The sequence below is a fragment of the Lycorma delicatula genome, chromosome 3, assembly GCF_047948215.1.
Source record: "Lycorma delicatula isolate Av1 chromosome 3, ASM4794821v1, whole genome shotgun sequence".
In the NCBI taxonomy this organism is placed as follows: Eukaryota; Metazoa; Arthropoda; class Insecta; order Hemiptera; family Fulgoridae; genus Lycorma; species Lycorma delicatula.
Genome location: NC_134457.1, coordinates 155,869,104 through 155,889,664, shown reverse-complemented (window position 1 = coordinate 155,889,664; position 20,561 = coordinate 155,869,104). Strand labels below are relative to the sequence as shown.

The 20,561-nt window shown below is 28.0% G+C and overlaps 1 protein-coding gene and 1 long non-coding RNA gene across 9 annotated transcripts in view; both read right to left on the bottom strand.

The window, feature by feature from the left end:
* Positions 1-20,561, bottom strand: part of LOC142322131 (uncharacterized) — a 391,713-nt gene that overhangs the window by 66,996 nt on the left and 304,156 nt on the right. The gene's annotated exons all lie outside the window — the stretch shown is intronic.
* Positions 183-6,940, bottom strand: LOC142322132 (uncharacterized). The gene is made up of 3 exons (XR_012755785.1): positions 6,641-6,940; positions 5,988-6,058; positions 183-223 (listed from the first exon to the last, which is right to left on the bottom strand). It is a non-coding gene; the product is annotated as an uncharacterized LOC142322132 (long non-coding RNA).

Below are 20,561 nucleotides of genomic sequence, written 5' to 3'. Positions count from 1 at the left end.
TCCAACATTAAAAAGTCAACAAATAAAAAAAAAAAGTTATCACAGCAGGGTTCATTTTATGATGTACTTCATATTTATCATTTTTTAAATAAAAGCAGTCTTTAATTCAGTCTTTAGTAAATAAAATATTATTAATCAGTCTTAAGGTTGTATAAGCACTGTAAAAATAATTTCAAATAAATATTCGTATAGTATAGTTGTTTGGAATAAAATATGATGAGACCTGAACAAATCACCCAAAAAAAAGAAAAGAAAAAAGACCATCTTTCGATATCAATAAATCAAGACAAAAACTCATGAACTGCTAAATTTAAAGAACACAATGTATTTTTAAATGATAGTGCCAAAAAGTTTTACTTTAACACAGATAAAGATAAAAGAGCTTTTTAAACTAATGCCACAAAATTCAAAAACTTAAAATTAAATTTATGAAGTAACAAAACTATGACACAGATTTTTTTATAAATATATAATTTAACAACTGAAAATTATATATAAAAAACATCACATTACAAAATAAGGTAAAAAAAAAAAAAACAAAAAAACAAAGACTAATGAAAACTGCATCATACTATTAAGTAATGTATTTAAAAATTTTATTTTAAAGATGAACAATACATTCCACAGAGGAAGATTTCTATTTTTACACATTAATGTGGGTCTATAATATTTATTTACATTAAAAATTGTAATACAAAACTTTTATAATAAAGTTTTGTAAGTTTACAAAACTTTTTAGGGAACATTTTACATTTCATAGAAATGAGTACAAACAAATGAGTTTACAAACTTGCGTGAAATAGCAGACTGGGAACAGGTGGTAATGTATAATGTATTAGATTTTCCAATCCACTGATAAATGCACGTTCACATTTTAAAATTGGAGAAAGAAATAATTTGATTTAGTTAAACAACCAGATATTTTGTCAAATTTATAAATTACCAAACTTACAGTAGAAAAAGCATAATATTTTTTTCCAATGATACTGGAAGAAGAAAATTTTCCCCCTGATACTGTCTCTCCCACCATTATGTTGATGAGCTGTTTGGTTCATTTGATTCTTTTAGGTTCCTATAAACAACAGATCCTGATCTGGGGTTTAAGAAAATAGAAGTTACAAGTACCCTCATAGCACAAACAAGAAATAGAGCTGTCCGCAGCACATAAATGAAGAAAGATGGTCCAACTTTCTTCATTGATATTAGTGACTTCCAGAATAACATATGAATCAATCCATAACTCTCTAGTTCAAAATCTTTTTTTTTGTCTTCAGTCATTTGACTGGTTTGATGCAGCTCTCCAAGATTTGCTGTCTAGTGCTAGTCGTTTCATTTCAGTATACCCTCTACATCCTACATCCCTAACAATTTGCTTTACATATTCCAAACGTGGCCTGCCTACACAATTTTTTCCTTCTACCTGTCCTTCCAATATTAAAGCGACTATCCAGGATGCCTTAGTATGTGGCCTATAAGTCTGTCTCTTCTTTTAACTATATTTTTCCAAATGCTTCTTTCTTCATCTATTTGCCGCAATACCTCTTCATTTGTCACTTTATCCACCCATCTGATTTTTTACATTCTCCTATAGCACCACATTTCAAAAGCTTCTAATCTTTTCTTCTCAGATACTCTGATTGTTCAAGTTTCACTTCCATATAAAGCGACACTCCAAACATACACTTTCAAAAATCTTTTCCAGACATTTAAATTAATTTTTGATGTAAACAAATTATATTCATTAATGAAGGCTCGTTTAGCTTGTGCTATTCGGCATTTTATATCGCTCCTGCTTCGTCCATCTTTAGTAATTCTACTTCCCAAATAACAAAATTCTTCTACCTCCATAATCTTTTCTCCTCCTATTTTCACATTCAGTGGTCCATCTTTGTTATTTCTACTACATTTCATTACTTTTGTTATCTTCTTGTTTATTTTCATGCGATAGTTCTTGCGTAGGACTTCATCTATGCTGTTCATTGTTTCTTCTAAATCCTTTTTACTCTCGGCTAGAATTACTATATCATCAGCAAATCGTAGCATCTTTATCTTTTCACCTTGTACTGTTACTCCGAATCTAAATTGTTCTTTAACATCATTAATGGCTATTTCCATGTAAAGATAAAAAAGTAACGGAGATAGGGAACATCCTTGTCGGACTCCCTTTCTTATTACGGCTTCTTTCTTATGTTCTTCAATTGTTACTGTTGCTGTTTGGTTCCTGTACATGTTAGCAATTGTTCTTCTATCTCTGTATTTGAACCCTAATTTTTTTAAAATGCTGAACATTTTATTCCAGTCTATGTTATCGAATGCCTTTTCTAGGTCTATAAACACCAAGTATGTTGGTTTGTTTTTCTTTAATCTTCCTTCTACTATTAATCTGAGGCCTAAAATTGCTTCCCTTGTCCCTATACTTTTCCTGAAACCAAATTGGTCTTCTGCTAACACTTCTTCCACTCTCCTCTCAATTCTTCTGTATAGAGTTCAAAATCAGAGAGAACAATTTCAACATTTTTTTTGGAATTTAAATTTCAAGGGGTGAGTCAAATATAGCGCTGTGATCTGTAATCACAGTGTAAAGCCAGGATAAATTAACGCCAATATATAATTAAAAGTATTTTTTTTTTTGTTACTTTGAAGGTATAAATTATTTACTAACAGTATAAATCAATGTTATAAAAGAACCAACATAATGACTACAGAATCTAATTATCTTAAAAATGTGTTTTATACTCTTTTAAAAGATATTTAAAGCCAGAAGCAATTCCCATGTTTTACCTGTGTTCAGGTATGGCCTAATCAAAGAAATTATTAATTTTCAAATAATAAAGATACCCCCCCCCCCAGCCAATATACGCAATTATTTACAACTTTATTAGTCTAAAATATTTTACTGTTTTGGATACATCCATAATAGTAAAATATTTGGCCCCACTTTATTTTCTGCATCATTAGCATTAAACATCTAAAATAATCATGCCATTTCATCTAACTACCATAACAATAGTACAATATGAATGTCTTGCAATTAGAAAAAACAAACTGTGAGTATTTTTTTAAATATTTGACTGGCCCACAAAAACTTTTCTTCCAATCTTCATCTCATTTAATTTTTCACATATAATATACTTTTATTAGATTTGAATCTTCTCATTCAACAATGAAATAAATAGAACATATCTTTTCTTATAATTATTGGTTAAGAAAATTAAAAAAAATATATAAAAAGTACTAGCATACAAAATGGGGGACAGTGACACTTCCAGTTGACTAAAGGAATAATTTTTATGAATATTACTTATTTAGTCAAGAAGTAACTACACATGCTTGTGTTCAGTTGTAGTTGCTGTAGTTTTTTCTTTTTTGGATGAAAATGAATTTTTTAGTGTGAAAATAACAAGGCATAAGTGTGATTAAAACCCAGAATCTTCCACATAAAATTAATATTTACTAATTAATAGAAAATTAAAACAATTCTCAGGGATATTATTAACTGTTAATCCAAAATTATCTTTTTTTATAAATAAGAGAACAATAAAATCAGGAAATGAATGTTGAAAGTGTGTGAGTAACCGAATATTATTTCACAATGTTTACAAGAATAAATTAAAAATAAAATTAATTAACAGAATCATTAAAATATCACTTTAGCATTTTATTTAATTAAAGATAATCTTAAACAAATAATCAACAATTATGAACCGCAACAAAGTATAACAACACTTTCACTTCATAAATGTTTTGAAAACAAAAGTAATGTTATAATTCTTATATATATATATATATATATATATATATATATATATATATATATATATATATATATTAGGACAATTACAGTAAAAGTTACTATAATAACTACCACAAAAATAAGAAAAAAAAACACTTAAGAAAATTTAATGTTATAAAAAAGTTACCACATAAAATTACACAAGAGATTTATTTTGGTATATAAAGTTATGTAATTTTAATTGGAATAGGAATTAAAATTCATTTTCTAAATAATTATACCATAAAATAAGAAATAGAATTAAGTAGAGCAACTAAATCATTTTACAACCTTAGAAACAACAATATCTGAGATAACCCAAAAAAGGATAAAAAAATTAACAATAAATAATATTTAAAAAAAAAGGACCTGGCTGGAGGCTAGTCTTGCTTGCTTCATTTTATAACTTAATCTCATTTCCCGCTCACCTTGCTCTGGTAAAGTGAAAAATAATATTCATTCAACATTAACAGTTATAATTATACTCAATTCAGTGGCAGGTCAACAGAGACATTTTGGTTATCTTTCACACCATGAGCCAATTAACATTAAATCACGCAGGCAAAAAATTCAAACTAAAATTTTTATCTAAATTGAAAATTAATACAATGACTTTTTAAAATAATCCCTTTCCATTTTTTCTTTGTGAGAAAGATTTTCAAAATGGAAAACTAGAATATACTTTACAGAACACACAATTACACAATTTTTTTTTTTTAATCTTAAAAAATCTATTCTATTATTTCAAATCAACTAATCTATCTAATTTCAAATCAACTTGTACAGTTTACCATTTTATTAAAAATTAAAAATATATAAAATAAACCTCCCAGTTGTTTTACATAAATATATAAAACTGAAAAGAAAAAAATTATATAACAGATAATAATGAGATTAAAAGTTAATTAACTGAACTCTTCAGCTAATAGCAGAGCATTTGTCCACTTTGACATCTGATGATTAACTGAATAAGAGAAAGTGATATGTTTATAAATATGCATAAAGACAATTCATTATCATTACACATTTCAATTTTATTCATACTTTTTTCTAAAACTAAAAGAAATCAGTTCTATTTAAGAGAACTGACTTTTATATTTTAAAGAAAGAATTTAGAAAAAAGTTCATAAATATTTTTCTTTTACCGAAAGAATATAATCATGTAAAAAACTATGTAAATTGATAAGTTCATTTATTTCATTTTTGCAATTAATTTCTAAAAAAAATTAAATCTCATGAAAATTAATAACATCTAAAAACTTCAGTTTTACATTTTTAATTTAACTTTCTTTTTCAGACAGGGCTAAACCTTTATATACAACTAACTTCAGCAGCTATAAAAATAATCACAAAGATGATAAAACAATTACTGCAGTCATGTATTATATAATAACAGAATTTTTTTTCCCTAGACCTTTATTTAATAAATATTTCATTCAAAATTTACTGTTAAAAATTTTTTCCAAATAATACTGCACTGTAATTAGTTCATTACTTAAAAACTGTTATCCGTTGAATTATTTATTTCAGTATTAAACTCTAAAAAGTTAATGCTACAACACACACAAAATGGAAAATACAACCTGGTCAAAACTGGAAAGATAATACATCTATAAACATGAAAAGATAGAAATCATAGGATATGAATAAATATACTGCAAAATTAATGAACAAGACTTTAATAGAAACAGGCAACAATCATTTACAAAAACAGAGAGCAACACATGAGGAAATATTACTGGAGAACTGTAACAAAGTTGTGTAAGACACAAAAAAAAGAAACAAAGAAAAAATTATAGACAGTAAAATAACTGTAAATGTAAAAGTTGGATGTAAAGTCAGATAAGAAAGAATGAAAACTTTCTATAATTTGAAAGAGATAATTTTTAATGATGCTTCACCAAAGCAGATTGGAGGAGGTGATCCACAAAACCATCTCTTTAACTTCTTATAAACTAATTGTCCATAAAACTAAAACAAATCATCTATAATTAAGAAACATACATTTGAAGACTGTTCTGAATGTAAACAATTATATTAATAGCTATCACAAAAAGGTTAGTAACTTACAAAATTTTATATACGCCAAACAAATTTTTCTAATCGTGAACACAGCTAATTACTGATAATTACAAGAGGATAAATGACCTAATTAAATACATAAGCTATCTTCAAGTAAATATTATACATATAATAATAACAGAATAAAAATTACCAATCTAGATTCACGACCTTAAACATCCTTCGGTCCTAGGTATGCTTTGAATAGCGATTTACTGCATTTACCTTATAATGAAATAAAAAGCAGCCTTCATGAAAATCATAGATAGGCCACATAACTTAAATTCATGGATAAATAATAATTCCATAATACTGGAAACAATCTAAGACGAAAAAGAATTAATGAAAATATTATGAATTTATATGTATTTACCAAACAATTTATTAATTGAACATTTAGAAAGAAATAACCTCCCCTAATCGACAGGATTTACATATTAATAACTTAATTTGGTACTCAGGAAGAAATAAAAAACAGTATTCTTTAATATGAAAATTTTTATAAATAATAGAAACAGCTCATTTTAATATTAAAGGACCATAAACATTTTTCCAGACATTTCTGATGAAATACTAAACTTTTTAACAGCTAGAAACAGTTACTTCTTCAAACTGTACTGGAAACATTATTATTATTATTATTTTATATATATATAAAATTCAGATTCTAGATAACCTTAAGTTTTAATTAAGCTAAAAAAAGGGATTACGATTAAAAACGTTATTTTAATTGATTATACAATTAAAAAGAAATAAAGAGTACACTTCTTTTTATATGACATAAACAAACGTGAATATATTATTTACATAGCGCTCATTGGCTGGATTATCTTTTGAACATTTTGCATAAAAAATCCTAGTTGATTAAAACTTAATTATCCGTTTCATTTATCTCGAGTGCAACATTAAAATTCTTATTCAAAAATAATTTGACACAATAAAAGCTACACCACGTAATATTAATTTTAAAAAATGAAGTTTTCCATAATTCCATCACGTATGAATAAATATCAGCGTATAACGCGCAACACTTGATAAAAGGAAAAAAAAGAACTGAACGATATTATTTCGTTAAATAAATTCAACCCGGTGTGGTAAAACAAAAGAGCGAACGAACGAACGAGCCTTCCCCGCACAGTGAAAGATCGACGAAAACTAAGGGTGCGGGGGGTTTTCTTCAATCGAAGTGGCAATAAGCGGCTGCGCATGCGCGCTCCACGAAGCCACTATGATTAACTGCAACAGACTGGGCAACATCGCAACAGCAAAATTAAACTGAAATTAATCATACTAAAGCCAGTTCGATTTGTTTTTATTTAACGGTATGTTAATTACAATAGACAGAGAAATTAACTTTAATAAATTGTCGAGTCGATTACGAAAAAGTGCGAACATCTAACGGCATTATTCCTTTACAAAAAAAAAAAAACAAAAAAAACGTTAGTTTATCAAAGGATACGTACTATACAGATTTTTCCTCATATTAAGTATAATGAACCGCGATCATAAATATGAGCTTATTCATTAACTTGTTGCAACGCAGCAGCTACAGCCGTAACAAAAGAACGTGACTGTGGTACAATCATGCATAGGAGTAATGTTGTGTGTATCAAATTCATTTTCTTAGTTACTTTATTTATTGTCATTACCGCTGGTAAGGCATCAATATGTGATGAAAATCTGAAAAATCTAAACATGCTTTTAGTAATGCATAATAAAGACGTACGCATAATAAATGCACGACGTTTGATTTTATTCTCTTTTGAGAAATTGAATATGTAGAAATTAATAAACTGAAATTACTAATTCATAGATATAATATAATCGTTTTGATTTCACCAAGCAGATGGCAACGTTTTATCTGCTACAAGTGATACCCCCGGGTATCACATAGCACAGTCAATTTGTATTTTTATTTGAAAATCATTACCTACCGATTGATGTTTTTTCCATATGTTAGGGGTGATGAGGGAAGCTTAACTCCAGATTTTTAACATCCCCTCCCATACATTTTTGAAAAACTCAAAAAGGTTTTGAAATGCGTCTTTCTCTGAATCTATGCATTTTAGAGAAAAGTTTATCAAACAAAAAATGTAGAGGACATTCTCCTCTACAATTAATGTCTTTGAAGTTATGCCGTATAATTTGAATTTGAAATACTAGGTGGCGCTGAAGTTGTAAAAAACGTGTTTTTTCGGGGTTTTCACAGGAAAAAATGTTTTTCGTCTGTATTGCATTTGGAAAAGTTGTTAATCTCAAAAAAACAGACAACTTTTATTTAAACAATTTTCTTCTACGCCTTACCGTTTTGGAGCTGTAGCTTGTGAAAGTGTGAAAATGTTGTGAATTGGGCACGTGTTCGAAACCGTTCTAGTCGTTTACAACGTTTTTTACAACTTCAGCGCCACCTAGTATTTCAATTTCAAAGACATTATTGTAGAGGAGAATGTCCTCTACATTTTTTGTTTGCAAAACTTTTCTCTAAAATGCATAGATTCAGAGAAAAACGCATTTCAAAAACTTTTTGAGTATTTCGAGTTTTTCAAAAATCTATGGGAGGGGGATGTTAAAAATCAGGAGTTAAGCTTCCCTCATCACCCCTAACGCATGGACAAAAGATCAATCGGTAGGTTAGGATTTTCAAATACAGCCTATTTTGATGACAAATTGCCTGTACTGGGGCTGGTCTACGGTTAACTCGTCGAAGCAAATCAGTTGTTTAACAACCGAAGTCAAAGGTTCCGAGGTTCGAATCCTATTAAAATTTACTCGATTTTATACGGATTTGAATACTATAGACAGTGTATACCGGTGTACTTTGGTGGTTGGGGTTCAATTATACATACGTCTCAGGAATGGTTGACCTGAGTCTGTCCAAGACTACACCTCATTTATGTATTATACACATCGTTCTCATCTCATTCGGCCGCGGGGATGATTTGCTTATGGTTCACTAGTTGAAAAGATTGCAAAGTACACATTACTAAAATAAAATAAATTATATCAGACACTCGATTCTTTAAATTTCTATAAACTCATATTATTACAATCTAACACTACTGACAGTCTTATTTTTTTATAAATGAAACAACCAGAAGACTACATAAATAAAAAAATACATACTGATTATATTATTATTGTTTTAACGAGCAAGTTTTAAATCTGTTTTAGCAAACAACCTTTTATTTTATATAAAAAAATTAAATCATTTTATTAAACGATTACGTAAAGCAACGGTCGAGAAGATCAGATTTAAATTCAACTAAAGGAGCAACCACACTTACATTTATTATATAATATCCCGTATTACGTTATTTCTATCTTGTTGCAAACGAGAATGCGGCTTAATTATACGATTCGTATCATATACGACTGACAAAACCGGCCGTATCTGCGCTTGCAAACAATGTGATGATATGGACATAGAAAAAATTGATATTTTCAAAATTACAAAGGTTCATTCGCCACAGGGCTATATTAAAATGTAAAAACGATCGGTTTACAAAAACCGCAAAAAACAAGCAAACTACTCAATCGTTAAAGAGCAACATTTAATTACTGTAACATTATTTAGATATTTATTATTTTGTCAACTGAAACCGCCCCATGACGAGTGATTTTAAAACATCATTTTTTTCGGATACGCGACAAAAACCATTGTTTTTTGAGAGATACCTTCACAGTGAAAGTGTTTTTCATGAGTTTGTACAATTCAAAATTTTTCCCATTTAAATAATATTTTTGTTGTAAGGAGATTCACTAACACTTTTAGAATGAAACTGCTTTTTTGGTGGTTGTGATTTCTACTTCACACAGGTATACACAGATATAATATTCCGAATATTCGCTCATAATTTATAAGATTGTAGTGTATCTCGATTGAAGATTAAATATTTAAAAAAAGTCAAATACTCCTTTACAGAGAAGTTTTTAATAACGGGTAATATTTTGGTTAAGACGGTAATTTTTCATGTTATTTACCCTTTGATGTATTTTGTATTTAGATGTTTTCTTTTCATAGTTGCTACATTTTTTATGATCTTTTTTTGCTGTGCTTTATTTTGTGACTTTGAGATGTCTTCTGTATAATTTTGCTATATTTGTTGTATATATGATTGATCTGATTGACATGTCCCTTTTGTGGTATTATGTTATTATTTTTTTTTTGTTCCGAACCTTGTTGTGGTCTGTCTGGATGATCGTGGGACTTTGTACATATGATGACCTCTGAAAGGGACTGATTTGATAAGTTTTGATGTACTGTCTGCAATTATGTTCTTTGGTCATGTGGTGTTTGATGTGAACTAGTCTGAGTTTTCTTTGTTAGATTTGTTGTATATATGTTCTGTTTTGATTTTGTTTGATCATGGTTTATATTGTCTGTCGTTGGATGCGTTTTCTTGGCTTAATGTTATTGCTTTGTATTATTTGGACGGTGATATATTGCATTGTGGTGTATGATGCGCGTGTGGCGCATCACCTTCTTTCCTGAAGTAATGCTTCGTTAAGCAATTCCAGGAAGGGCGGGTAACCAGGGATGTAGGTTTAGTCGATAGTGCGCAGGTACACATACGTATTTAACAACATCTTGCAAACCTGTCAGCGACCCCGGCAAAAAGAAAAAGAAGATTAATGATTTATAAAAACGTTTTCTCATATTTAGTTCCAAACTTTTTTAATTTTCTACTTTTAAATATTAAAAAGGTGGTCAATAGGACTAAGTTCTTGAAAATGAACAGGGAATTCATATTTCACCAGGTGACGTTTCTTCTTTTTATGATACTATAGAATAAGCGCAAAAGAATTCTCCATTCCTTAACTACTATTATTAATAATAATTTATCTATAACTGACCAGTAAATTAATAGCGTTTACTTATTTACTTTGTAATTTACAATAATTACAAGTTCAAGTTTATCACTTTGGGTCAGTGTTACAGAAAGTCTGTACCAAATTCAAATTTTTTAGGAACCCAAAAGAGAAAAGGGTCTAAGAAAGTAATCTTAAGATGGTCTAAATAGGTTAAACCGATTGACAAAATTCCGGGTATTTACAGCCGATTGGAAAATTCAGTGTGTGAATTTTCCACTGACAGGTTTCGATTTCACCAAGTCTTCTTATTAATTGTTAGCAAAAATGTATGTGATATATAGTTAAGTGTTTGTAATTTTTATATTGTATAATGTTAGAATGCCATTATCATTTAAAAAATGAATTAATATAGTTTGTTTTCATTTCCAAAAAGTTTAGCAGCAAAAAAATTATATGAGCAACTATTCTAACAAAACATAACTTACTAGCTAATAGTAATTAAATATATTATTATTTTAATAAATAAACAATAACAAAAAAATAAAAATAAATTAGACTAGTTTTAATTAATCGACAAATATTTCATTAAGAAATCAAATTGTCAATTTAAGTAATAAACAACCGTGCATTTGGATATAAATACATCGATCTATTTTTTATTATTTTTTTTAGGTCTAAACCAAAATTGTTCCAGGAGAACCAGTGAATAATAAATATGTTGGTTATGCAGTAATATGTAAATGCAACCCTATAAACGAAGGCCGTTTAACAAAGATGTTTTGATTTCATGTAAAAATTATTCTAAAAATCTATTTACATGGATAAACAAACATACAAAAAAGGGGCTTCAATTACCATTAGTGCATAAAATAATTTTGTTTTAAATTATCAAGACTTTTAACATCATTGAGTATGCCAAACGTTTAAAACAAATGAATACGTATTTAATAAAAAAATTCCAAAATCATAAAAATTATTTTAATTTCTCTTTAAAGATTTTAACAGACCAACTAATCTAGTACAAAATGACAACACTCATGCGTGAACACGTTAAACTCATAAAAATAACTAATTTTCAACAAATTATTATTAAAATATTATTTTTTTATGTACTACAAGGTAGTATAATGAATATTATACACCAAAATTATTTAATTCGACACATATATAAATTGAATAAAATACATTTAAATATTTATAACAATGAAATGCGAATACAAAAATGCTTTTCTTTTGACTTTTTAGATCTAAAAACAATCAACTATCAATGATAATGTACTTAACACTTTATTTGGCGCGAACTTAAAAAAATCAAAATTTAAAGAATTGAACAAGTATTATGTTTTTCGCAGTTTTTTATACCGGTTTTACTTTTTTTTTTATTTTATTTTAAGTATGAATAAGCTTACAAAGTAAAATGATGCCCGTAAAAAAAAATCGAAGAATCAGGAATGCAAAAAATTGAATTAAAAGAGACTACGGAATACGATAATAAGTGTACATTTTTTAACTTAAATTTCCAAAAAATTTTTTGGAATTTTGTGCAAAAATATTTTGAATATAAAAGTTACATCAATATAAACACGGGAGGAACTTCCTCTACAAAAAAAAAACAAAAAAAAAACAGAAATCTGTTGCTGGGTGAAGAATAAAGAAAACTTTTAAAAAAATCATAAAACTTAATCACAGGAGTTGAATTAAGAACTTCCTATTTTGTTTTTAAATTTGGCAAGTAGATGAAAAAAAAAAGATAAGATATCGAACAAAACGAATGAAAAATAAAATCTAATTTTCAACAAAATTAAATAAAAACTGTAAGAAAATTAGTTTATTAGAAAAATCAGTACTATTTTAAAAACCAAATTATAAGTCAGTATTTCTTGAAAGCGTTACATACTTACACGTTACATACTTTAGCCGATATCGAGGATTACTCTTGGAATATCAAAATCGATAGCGATTTTTTTATATAAACTTTATTTGAAAACGGTTTTCAAAATTGAAATGAAATATTATCTAACTTTTAATTACAAAAATGGAAAGTGTTCTACGTAACATACATTTTTTTAACTGTGCTACAATGAAAATTAATATTTTACAATTTCGAATCGTTTTCGTTAATTTTTTAAAAGAAAAACTATTGGATTATATACATAAATTTTCACGTGAACACCATCTTCCAACTGTCAAGAAGAGTTGAAAAGTCTCAACAGCAATCAAATATTATTTTTCCGACTTAGTTATCAATTCTTTATAATCAAAACACGCACAACAAAAATACATAATACAGGAAATTACGGTCGTAGGAAAGTTTTATGATTACACGTTTTAAGCTAAAGAGACTAAACAGATATTAAAAATTAACTGCACAAAAATTGATTAACAAACCGTAACCGGTGATGATAATAATAGCAACATATTTAAAGTAAACCATCATTAACTGTAATGACAAATACATTTTAACCATAATTATACGTTATAATATCGCTGAGGACGTAAGGTAAAACGAATAAATCCCGTTACAGTCAGAATTACAATAAAACATAGCCGAGGCGTCTGTTGTTAAACAACGGCGTTATTACACCGAGAGCATTACGAACTCAACGGAACTTGATTCTACGAGCCTGACAGCCTGACCTAACCGGAAACGTCAGATCTTTAAAATACTCCAACAACCGTATTTTTATTTTTATTCTTTTAATCAAGATGCTTCTTCTTATACAAAAAATTAACTAGCTTCTAATAGAGTTTTTTTTGTATTCATAATTCATTTCATATGATAATAAATTAAAAAATATATATGTTTGAAAAGAAAAAGCAGGATTAACAGTTACTGAAATAATAATAGCAAATAAGGATTCTCAAGATCCATTTAAAAAGAATGAAAACATGTTAGTTGCGCGTTTCATTACAATAACTACTAAACTATCATCACTAGTTAAAAATAAATTATTAAAAAAAAAGTAATAAAACGTAGCAATGCGGACTCCAAGTTGAAAGAAAAATATTAAACCACAATGTGCTGTTTTAAATTATGATGTAATTCTGATATTCAAAATATTTTTGCACAAAAATTCCAAAACATTATTTGGAAATATAGGTTAAAAAATGTATACTTATTATCGTATTCCGTAGTCTCTTTTAATTCGATTTTTTGCATTCCTGATTTTTCGAACGATTTTTTTTTATACGGGCATAATTTTATTTTATAAGCGTATTTATATTTAAAATAAAATCAAATAAATTATAAAACCGGTTTAAAAAACTGTAAAAAACATAATACTTGTTCAATTCTTTAAATTTTGATCTTTTGGAGTTTGCGCCAAATAGTGTTAGTACATTATCATTGATAGTTGACTGATTATTTTTAAATTTAAAAAGTCAAAAGAAAAGCATTTTTGTATTCGCATTTCATTGTTACAAATATTTAAATGTATTTTATATATATATATATGTGTGTGTGTAGAATTAAACAATTTCTACCCGTACAGGAATTTTTTCTCTGTATAGCTTCGTAATTGTAGATCTTTTTTGTTTTACTTTTTTTTTTGTTTTAATAATCTACAAGGTTTAATTTATGAGTTTAAATGACACAACTCTACATAAATAATAATTGAAAAAAATTAATAATTATTAATTAAAGAATTAATAATAAAACCAATTTCCTATGAAAGAAACTAAACTCGGAAACGAAAGTTAATATTACTTGATAAAAACTTCCAATCAAGGCAATAATATTTTATCCTGGATAAGTAATAATTTACTGTATATCAAGATAGTATTTCATTCTGTATCAGCGTTCAAAAAAATTGTAACCGTAAAGCATGACAAATATATTCGCTCGATATAAACAAGTTTTTTTAATTTAGTTTTAATTTTCTTCGTTAATACCTTTCCTGTAAACCTTTTCGTTAATTTTTCCTGTAAAAATCCATTTTACTAAGTCATTTTGATAGATTTTTTTCAATATTTTCACTCTGATGTACAGTATTTCATGATTTTCAATTCTACCATTACTAATGATGAATTCACTCGATAGACTGACTGGATAGAAAAATAATTTTTTTTAAAAATAAATGCGAGTTTTCAATTTTTTTTTCAAATAAATTACTTTTACGTAAATTTTTAATCACGATTAATTATTTTTTAATAAAATTTATTTCAGACGACCTAAAAACAAAAATATAATGGAAAATTAAATTTTCGCAGATAGTCTACATATCATTAACGATAATGAATTTCTGTAAAACTGTACTGAAATTAACAATTGATATCTATTTCGTTTGCTACATTCAAGCCTTACTTTAACTTTCCACAATGCGAAACGTACATAAATGAATAAATATTTCGTAATTAGCGTTAAAATTTTCTTTCGCAATTTATTAATTTTTAGTTCAACGTTTTTTTAATTTTCCGTCCTTTTGTATGTAATAGATGTATAGTTATAGTTTCTTTAATTTAACGAAATTTAAATACGTAATAAAAAACCTATCTTTTTTTCGTTACAGATGAATTGATATTGGTAAAGACAAGTGATTAAAAATATATTTACTCCCAAAAAATTGACAAAAAGAAAACTCTATTGACAAAAGAAAAAAAGAGTTGGACAGTACCCTTATTTTATAAGCTGATGGCCACAATGTGATCTAAAAATTTGAGATTCTTGTAGTACTCTCTTATTCTCCGCTGCATTGCATGCAGTTTTTTCGATTTTTACCAGGAAAGAGTAGCGAACCGACTTTTATTTAACTCTTTAAACGTTTTCCCACATTTTTCCAATCTTTGGATTGTTTTTCTCTTCTTTCCTGTATCTCTTTTTCTTCTGTTTTGTCGCAAGGGTTTTTTTTCTGGAATCCTTAGCAAGTTACGAGTAACAGCTGAGACAAGCTGGTATTGACTCATTGCTGTGAATCAAGCTGAGCGCATGGAATTCACAAACGGTTCTTACATTCTGGAAGACCAACGGATCTTCTGCGGTTGTTTTGTATTTCTTTTAAATCTATAATAGTTGCTACAAATTGTTTTAGTTCCACTTTTTTATTTGAGAAGTGGTCGAACATTTTATTTGTTAACCTATTATCTTGAATTCTATTTAAAGTTGACGAAGAGTGTAAAATTGGAGCATTTTCCTTTCAATTGTATTAGAGGACTTTTCAATTTTTTAATAAAGTTTTTCATGGGGTTATATGTTTAACCTTGTTTGGTTTTTATCGATGGGATGATTTTCCGCATGATTCTTCTTTCGCATTTTTTTTTACTAGACCTATAATATAGTTTTGAATATAAGCCATTCAAAACTTCATGAGGAATGTAACTTTAATTTTAAAATCACTTTTATTAAAAAAATAAACCCCCCTCCCCAATTCATAGGTTAGCATTCATTATGTTGCTCCCGCCAGAAATTTCTTTTCTGTTCTTGAATTAAGATCGGTGAATCCGATCAGTGCCGTAACTTATTAAAAATAGTTTTCGTATCGTATGTAATTCATATTTTGCTCGAAGGTATCGAGTTCATTTCCTGGCAAATATCAGGTATTTTTTCAATAAATAATAAATTAATTGATTTCATTTTCATGTTAAAATACTACCGATCTTTCTTAGTATAAATTGATTTCCCAAGTCATAAAAATGTATAACAAATACAATGATAAAACTACAAAAAAAGAGTAATTAATCAGACAAGCTAACAACATACAGGACTGAATTGAGTTATGAAAATTTAACTAACAGTTCTCTCTAAAGGGAATACTGTAACACAGAATGTGAACGAGTTGTGATGGTAGCAACATGAAGACTTCACTTTTTACGGCTGACTTTTTGCGTTACTAGGTAGAGATTTTTTTAATAGGATGTTGTTTTAGTTTTAAATTTACTACCGTTTCGCCTACCGTTTCCTGTTAAAATAACTGTGCTTATCATTCAATCTATAAAATAAAATATATCTTTAAATTGGTTAATGAAAGAAACTTGAGTTTAAACAATTATATGACTGTAAAAAAACCGCTTAAAACCTATTAAGCCTGTTTTTTCTACGTAATTCTATAAACTTATTTAACAACAAGAAATATATAATTTGCACTTTAATAAAACCGCTGAAAACAGAAGTTTTTACCTTCACCAAACTTTAAATATTTCGTTCACTATTTCAACGAAGTAGAGCTATATAAGGAAAAAATAACTATCTCTGGGCCCAGAGATAGTTATTTTTTTCTTATTTAAAATAAGAAAAAAAAAGCTTGAAAGTATTCAGGCTTTATAGAATACCAATACAAAAAATAATACATTACACAACGAGCCTATAATGACAACCATTAATGCACGGGTACGAAGTAAGTTACGACACGAACCTAACTTCGTAAGAGTACATTAATGGTATTCTAGAGAGTTTTACATACCGTTATTTTTTCTACCGCTGTGAAAATATTGGGATTATTGATTTAAATCGGGGATAGAATACATTGTTTATGGAATATCTTTTTTTTATTTTTTCAAAAAACACATTAAACAATACATTTCTCTGGCAGTAGATTATTATTAGCGATAAGTTCTGCCTTTTCCTTAATATCGATTGGTATTAAAGAAAAGGATAAAGAGTGTAGTACAGAAAATTAGTTACGTATCGCTTTAATTTTAAATTAACCTCTGCTTGCTAACTAAATCGGATAAAAATCAAATTAAAAAAAAAAAACAAAAAACGGCCGATATATAAAAACAATACCCGCTTCTGATTGATCAACGGTTGAAAAGCGTAGGCTTTGATCGGTTGAACACCTGTATCATGAAACCTTGTTTTATAATGACCCTTATTATGATACAGATTCCAACCGCGTAATTCAAACGTTATAATACAGACGTAGAAACTAATCTTTTTTTTTATTTAATGAATATCTTTACGAAGTGATCTAGAAAATGGCCCGCTTTTGAGCGGGCCATTTTCCGATGATGTCGCGGTATCTTCTTTCTCTGCCTAGTTGAGCATTGAAGTCTCCGATTAGTTGTTTAACGTTATTTTTGAGGATGATATTTACGGTCTTGTCGAGTAGGTCCCAGAAGTTTTCTGTTTCATTATGATCTCTTGGAGATTTGTTTTTATTATTAGTAGTTTGTATTATTTATTATTATTTTATTTATTTGTATTACTAATTTCGGCTTTATATACAAAATTTATTAACATCTGATGAAAAGCATTATTTTTGGAAAAACTCGTTTTGATTAGCGATATTATCATATTTTTTTTATCGGAATTTTCTTTAAATAACATAAGAATACAATGAAAAATATAATTAAACAGTAGTAATAGCCGAATACGCTTCAACAATTTTATTCATGCTAACAGCACTAAATTATATTTTAAAGTAGAATGCGATAAAAAATTTAAGCCAGCAAAAAATAATTAGTACAGAGTCCAATGTTTTTTTAAAAAATGACTTTTACTTTCTGAAAATTTAATTTAATGAACTCACTAAGAAATATAAGTTAAAAAGGAACGATGATAATCAGTTAAATTATTTTAAGGTAGTGTATTTACTAATTTAATTAAAATAAAAAAATAATTTAAATTAAAACTATAAACACGCAGGAACAGTTAAATTAATTAATAAATAAAAAAAACTTCGTCAACAAAACACTCACTGCAAATGAATGAAAGGTACATAATAAAATAAATGCATTTATCAAACCAGTTCTTTTTTTACAAAAACCTTGAAAACAACTGGAGAAATACTTCGACCGGATAATAATTAAAAAAACACGTTGACATTTCAACCAGAAATAAAATAAAACCCGGAATTATAAATAAATAAAAGTGCGGATGAAAGTACGTATTACATTTCACGGTAACTATCATGGATAAAATTATACACCTGCCCGATCCATTAGTAGTGATGTAAATTAATATTTCATTAAAGAAAATGTAGCATATCATTTCAATACACAGATCTATTTTCCTACCGATAGACGTTTTCAATTACATTATTATTAGTCATTCCATGCTGACTTGATAACTTACAAGAACTATGTGAACCATTCCGTATCGATCGTCTGGTTCATATAATAAGTATGAGATATAACAAACGGCTATCACTTTAAATCCTTCAAGTATAACATGTGTGGTTTGATTAATTCTGATGGTATTCCTGATCAGCATGTTAAATTCGTGGATCACGTGATCTAACGACAATTGGAACTCTGCAATATTATCGTGACCCCAAAACAATGTAAAGGTGCTGGTTAAAACCCGATCGAATCTCATCGAGTACCGAGTCCCGATCGAGTCTCAAAATACCTACACCCGGAAACGAAACATACGCTCACCATCTGAAAATGTAGGTATAAATAAGTATTTGACCGGTGAACTATTAGAATTAATAGTAGAAGTTCATTAATAAATTTAACCTGACGTTCTCAGATGATATTGCTGCAGTGAAAATTAATTAGACCGTAAATAAATGATTCATTATAACGCTGTCACGTAATGTGGAAAGGAACTTCTTTAAGTAAACTCATGAAATCATCGGAAACAGAAAGAAGGAACTTTTTTTAAAAAGTCTTAATTAAAATTCCTTTAAACAAGAGGTAAAAGTTATTCAGGAAATAACATTATCTTTCTCAATAAGTACAAAATACCACACAAACAACGAAAATGAGGATTTAAGTAATTTCCCATCATTAATTCCCAATATTCTGTAAAAACAGCAAACCTTCGAATCTCAAAACATTCTTAGCTCTACAAAAGACAGCTTCAATCAACTTGCCACAGAAATCAGCATACAGAACATCATTACTCTCAGAAAAAGTCATTGACTAAGAAAGGTTGTACCTCAGATGCTTCCCAAGTATAAACAGCCGTAAGCAAGACTGGGACATATAATTTAAAGCAAAAAATTAATTTATTTATATGCAATCAATGAATTATATTCGCAGATTTCATTCAGATTTCAAGAAAGTAATTTAATAAAAAAATAATAAATGTACAAAAATGTATTAACTTCCACAACCAGTATTTATTGTAGATCAAAAGCAAAATAGCTAAGGTCAAAAAACAAATAAGTTTCATTCCTTTACAAATATTTTGTGCTACTAAGCGAATAAAAAAAATCCAAAATCATCATAACTAATCAGAATGCAGGTTCTTGGTTACTACAGTTACGCGAAATCCAAACATTTAAACAAATTCCTTTCCAATACGAATGCTCAACAAGGGTGGAACATAACTACGGAGCCGTCATAACGTCGGGAAGCCTGGAATTTTTTGTTTTTTCGAAATAATTCCTCCACAGAAAGAATTCCATTAAAACCTTTTTAATTATTAATTTAAAAATAAATTGTTCTAATATATAAAAATAATTAATTGTTCTTTTCTCCTAATTCAGATGAAAATAAGAAGAAAAACCTCAAGCATCTGTAAATGTACAGTTTCTGAAATTTATTTAATAATTTCAACAGCATCACTAATTTATTATTTTCTTTAAAACAGTATATGTAGGGTTTCCGATAAAACTTTATTTTCTCCAGAGACACTACGGTAGCAGCAAATACGTCACTTTAAATTACCACAGCAGTAAAAGTGTCGTCACCTTTTCAACTACCTTATAACTTAAAGCTTAATGGAATCTTTCTATAAATATTTATTTTAGCTAGAAGCGAAACTAAATTACACGAGTTACCAACAACAAGAGATACAAAAAATTAAAATTAAATTATAAAATTAACACGTACAGTATCTTAATATAAATTATAAAAAATAACTGAAAATAAGAAAAAAATTTACACAAAATGTAGTCTCCAAATTCTACGAATTCTTTTTTTTTCTTCTGAAGTTAAATAATTTTATCTCAGTATACAATGTAATTTATACACTCTTTCGTATCCTGGATAAAAATATAAACTGTATCTTTGTACATTTTGATGGTTCCTG